Source organism: Apodemus sylvaticus, chromosome X (assembly GCF_947179515.1).
Source record: "Apodemus sylvaticus chromosome X, mApoSyl1.1, whole genome shotgun sequence".
NCBI classification, from domain to species: domain Eukaryota; kingdom Metazoa; phylum Chordata; class Mammalia; order Rodentia; family Muridae; genus Apodemus; species Apodemus sylvaticus.
Genome location: NC_067495.1, coordinates 119,115,542 through 119,121,541, shown reverse-complemented (window position 1 = coordinate 119,121,541; position 6,000 = coordinate 119,115,542).

The following is a 6,000-nucleotide window of genomic DNA, read 5'->3' as shown; positions in this document are numbered from 1 at the left end:
CCTATACTCAAAGGATAAGCAGGCTGAGAAAGAAGTTAGGGAAATGACACCCTTCACAATATCCACAAAAAGTATAAAATACCTTGGGATGACTCTTACCAAACATGTGAAAGATCTGTATGACAAAACTCTTATCAAGCAACTGCAAGATCTGTACAACAAGAACTTCAAATCCCCTCCCAAAGAAATTGAACAAGACCTCAGAAGATGGAAAGATCTCCTACGCTCATGGATTGGTAGGATTAACATAGTGAAAATGGCTATTCTACCAAAATCAACCTATAGATAGATTCAATGCAATCTCTATCAAAATTCCAACATAATTCTTTTTTATTCAATATATTTTTTATTTACATTTCAAATGATTTCCCCTTTTCTAGGCCCCCCACTTCCCGAAAGTCCCATAAGCCCCCTTTTTCTCCCCCTGTCCTCCTACCCACCCCTTCTCACTTCCCCGTTCTGGTTTTGCTGAATACTGCTTCACTGAGTCTTTCCAGAACAAGGGGCCACTCCTCCTTTCTTCTTGTATCTCATTTGATGTGTGGATTATGTTTTGGGTATTCCAGTTTTCTAGGTTAATATCCATTTATTAGTGAGTGCATACCATGATTCACCTTTTGAGTCTGGGTTACCTCACTTAGTATGATGTTCTCTAGCTCCATCCATTTGCCTAAGAATTTCATGAATTCATTGTTTCTAATGGCTGAATAGTACTCCATTGTGTAGATATACCACATTTTTTGCATCCACTCTTCTGTTGAGGGATACCTGGGTTCTTTCCAGCATCTGGCAATTATAAATAGGGCTGCTATGAACATAGTAGAGCATGTATCCTTATTACATGGTGGGGAATCCTCTGGGTATATGCCCAGGAGTGGTATAGCAGGATCTTCTGGAAGTGAGGTGCCCAGTTTTCGGAGGAATTGCCAGACTGATTTCCAGAGTGGTTGTACCAATTTGCAACCCCACCAGCAGTGGAGGAGTGTTCCTCTTTCTCCACACCCTCTCCAACACCTGCTGTCTCCTGAATTTTTAATCTTAGCCATTCTGACTGGTGTAAGGTGAAATCTCAGGGTTGTTTTGATTTGCATTTCCCTAATGACTAATGAAGTTGAGCATTTTTTAAGATGCTTCTCTGCCATCCGAAGTTCTTCAGGTGAGATTTCTTTGTTTAACTCTGTACCCCATTTTTAATAGGGTTGTTTGGTTTTCTGGAGTCTAATTTCTTGAGTTCTTTATATATATTGGATATTAGCCCTCTATCTGATGTAGGATTGGTGAAGATCTTTTCCCAATTTGTTGGTTGCCGATTTGTCATCTTGATGGTGTCCCAAAGCCAAAAACATAATTCTTCATTGACATGGAACGAGTAATTTTCAAGAATATATGTTCTTATATTATAAAAGTATAATTTTTCACTAAATTTAAAAAAAAAGAAGTATAACAAGCAGAAATGACCAAGTGAGGAGGCTTCAATCCTACTTAGAAGGGGGAAGGAAACAATCAGAGAAGGCAGAGGAGGGAGGAACCTGGGTGGAGGAGGGGAGGGAAAACAGGGAGCAAGGGAAGATATGGGGAAGAGGAAACAAGAGAGAAGCCCAGAAGGCCAAAAGAATCAATGGAAATAAGCAGCCTTATGGAGTGGGAGGTGGAGGGGCCCTCTAGAGAGTGTCAGAAACCCAAGAGGTGACACACTCAGAACTCATTGGGGGTGACCTTAGCTAAAATGTCCAACATTCTGGAAAGGGTACTCAAAGTATTCACCTCCAGTAGATAGACAGTGAAGAGACAGGGTTACAAACCCACAGTCAAAATTCCTGACCCAGAATTGTTCTTCTCTAAAGGAATTACAGGGACAAAAATGGAGAAGAGACTGAAGGAAAGACAGTCCAATGACAGGCCCATCTTGCGATCCATCTCATGGGTGGCCTCCAAGGCCTGACACTACTATGCAATGATGTGCTCAGATGGGAACCTAGCCTGGCTGACCTCTGAGAGGCCCTATCAGCAGCTGACTGAGTCAGAAGCAGGCACTTACACACAATCATGGAACTTAAGTCAGGGATCACTATGGTTGAATTAGGGAAAGGATTGAAGAAGCTGAAAGGGAGAGTGACTCCATAGGAAGATCAGCAGTCTCAGTTTACCCAGACCCTAGGGAGCTCCCAGAAACTGAGCCACCAACTAGAAGCTGGTCTAAGGCGCCTGGAACATTGTAGTAGAGGTCTTCCTGGTCTGGCCTCAGTAGGAAAGGATGCACTTAATCCTTGAGAGACTTAAGGCTCCAGGGAAGTAGAACACCCTCTTGGAGGCAAAGGGGAGGAGGAATGGGATGAAAAACTGTGGAAGGGAGGATCCGGTGGGAGCAATGACTAGAATGTAAGTAAATAAAATAATTTTTAAAAAGGATAAAGTCAGCCTGGCATGGTGATGCATGCTTATAATCCCAGAGAGCTGAGGCAGAAGGAGCCTCACAAGTTCAAGGCCAAATTTGGAAAAAAGATAGCTTAGCTAGGATTACATATGAAGACATGTTCTTTAAAATTGAGATAAGAATTATCATTTTAAAGTAGATTTATTTCCCATCATTTTCTAAGACTAGTATCAGTTTCCTCCTTTTAAAAGAAATCCATCATGCCTGTTGAGATTCTACAGTACTTTCTTCACCCACAGTGTTGAAGAATGGTAGATCCCTATCCAAATCTACTAGCCAGGGTTTGCATAGCCTTCACAATCAGACTTGGAATAGTCCCAAAAGGATCAAGGAAAAAAAAACTGAAAAGATGAGAAAGATCTGGCACAAGGTTATCAGGGTGACCATAGGGAACTGTGGTGCTGCAGTCCCCTCTTTTCATAGTTTTCTTCTATGCCTGGCAGAAGTACACCTGCCTGTTTGAGGTTGAGGGGTTCTTCTCTAGTATCAGCTGTATTTCTATACCTATCTCCCTCCAGACACAACCAATAACAAAATAGATCTCTAAAACTAATCCCTTTCTGTTGATAGATTTTCTTTATATGTGGTGTCATGTTAGAAAGCTAACATAACCTATAAAATGGGATGCAGTTGCTCTACTTATCAAGTATTTATCAATACAAATACTAAATGTTTGGTCAACACTGTATATGGTCTGCAAAAGCAACACTATACACAGAAGAAATTTGCTGACCTGTGCTAGGTGGTCCTTGTTAGGAATTTAATCCTATACTATCTTAAAACATTCTGCTTCCCATGGTTAGGATGTAGGTGGAAGTGTCCCTTACCAGGGACATTGGTAACTAAGAAACCAGTGGCAATGAAGAAATTCAACCAAGCCTGCATAAAAAAGCTACAAGAGCTCAGACTCCCTTTTTTTTAAAAAAAAAAAAAGATTTACTTATTTTTATATGTAAGTACACTATTGCTGTCTTCAGACACAACAGAAGAGGGTGCCAGATCTCATCACGGATGGTTGTGAGCCACCATGTGGTTGCTGGGATTTGAACTCAGGACCTTCAGAAGAACAGTCAGTGCTCTTAAATGCTGAGCCATCTCACCAGCCCAAGCTCAGACTCCCTTAGTTAAGGTGAAGACAGAAAGAAAGCCACAAAGAGCCAGTCTTTACCAGCTGTTAAGTGAGAAGTTTAACCAGGATGTATAAGAGAAACTTGACAAAAGCAAGGGCATCTCAAATGATGACATAGAGGTCAGAGACCACAGAACCATCTGTCAAGTGTCCAGAGGTCTCCACCCTGACCACTGGGCAACTGTGAGGATAGCAACTTTTCAACCTCCATGGTCAGATGATGAAATAAAATGAAACATTTAGGAGTCAAAAAAAAAAAAAATCCCAAACCATTCTGCTTTCACTGTTATTAGTAAAGAACAACCGTTTGTAATCACATTGCCATTAGTATATGTTAATAGAGACAGAAGCTATGCTAGCAATTTAAATACATTATCTTTTTGTCATTTTAGCTGTCTGAGGTAGATAATACTGATTTCTTTGTATTACTAGTTAATAATTGAGATGCAACATATTGTCATGCCAAGGCCACAAGAAAAGATATGATTTGAAATGAAGATTTTTACTTAAAATCTTATTTCTTTTTTATTTTTATTGATATATTTTTATATACATTTCAAATGATTTCCCCTTTTCTGGGTCCCCACTCTCTGCAAGTCACATACGCCCTCTTCCGTCCCCCTGTTCCTCCATCTACCCCTTTCCACTTCCCTGTTCTGGAATTCCCCTATACTCTTGCACTGAGTCTTTCCAGAACCAGGGGTCACACCTCCATTCTTTTTGGACATCATTTAATGTGTGGATTATGTTTTGGGTATTCAAAGTTTCTAGGCTAATATCCACTTATCAGTGAGTGCATACCATGATGGATCCTTTGAGACTGGGTTACCTCACTTAGTATGATGTTCTCCAGCTCCATCCATTTGTCTAAGAATTTCATGAATTCATTGTTTCTAATGGCTGAATAGTACTCCATTTTGAATATATACCACATTTTTTTTTTATATCCATTCCTCCGTTGAGGGACACCTGGGTTCTTTCCAGCTTCTGGCTACTACAAATAGGGCTGCTATGAACATAGTGGAGCATGTGCCCTTATTGCATGCTGAAGAATCCTCTGGGTATATGCCCAGGAGTGGTATAGCAGGGTCCTCAGGAAGTGACATGCCCATTTTTCTGAGGAACCGCCATACTGATTTCCAAAGTGGTTGCACCATCTTGCAATCCCACCAGCAGTGGAGGAGTGTTCCTCTTTCTCCACATCCTCGCCAACACCTGCTGTCTCCTGAGTTTTTGACAAAAACATATTTCTAGTGCTACTGTGGCTCACCACTTTGCTCTCTTAAATCATTTATATTATGTACATATGTGTTTAACCCTAGATTACAAATTCTTTAACGATGAAGGCTGTGTGTCTTCCAAATTTAAGAAATGCTACATGAATAGTGGCTGTTCAATAAATATGTATTAAATGCATGAATAAATGGATTCAGGTCAATGTTCAGTCTTTTACAGGCCCACTGAGGGATATGTTATTAAAGAACATGACTTTATATTCATAATTTAAAGTCATAGCAGATACTCCATAGTTTTTCCCCACATCCTTAAATAAATCTTTCCATTTGGACCTTTATTTCATTATGCTAAACTGAAGCAGGACTCAGAATTCAGAATGTTTTCAATGAATTACTTTCTTACCACCCCTTTCCTATCTTCCATCCTTTCACAAATATTTGCCATACTGCTTAATATATGCAAGATGAAGTGGTAGACAAAATAAACATAGCTCATGTCCTCATGCAAGCTGCAAACTGGGCCCCATGCTTATTGTTTGTATTTATCTAAACTAGGTCACTTTCACATTTTAAAGCATGGTATTTAATTCTAGTTGATATGTAGACAACAACTGCAATTAACCTCCACTTGTGGCCCAGGCAAATTTAGCTTAAAAGGCTAGTTGCCATGGGAATTTAATGAATTCCTATGATATTTCTGCAGATCCTATGAAATTTAAGTCTTTCCTAATCCTTTCTGGCTCTGGTATACATTCTTTTTTTTTTTTTTTTTTTTTTTGGCTTCTAGTGAATTGCTGTTTTTTTATCAGGCATTGTGCTGTAACTCCTTTATCATGGCTCAATCTTCAAACCAATTAGGAGATAGAGTTTCTTTTCTTTTATCCTACCTCTTCTTTGTCCACACCTGGGTTACCTAGTGACAGTTCCACAACACAAAATGAATGTTATAAATTTACACTGGAAATACTGATGTAATGGTGTTTAGTACTTTAGTAAAGAAATGAAAAATAAAAAGTTAGTCCTGCTTTCATGGTACCTACAGACTGAATATACATAATATACATATCTAAACATATATATTCTAAAAGGTACCATATTTATAACTACAAATATAAATTCCATTAATTTAGAAGTAGATTTAAATAATTATAGTACAATTGTACAATGAAATACTGAGGAAGTCTTTTAAAATAAAGGTATGT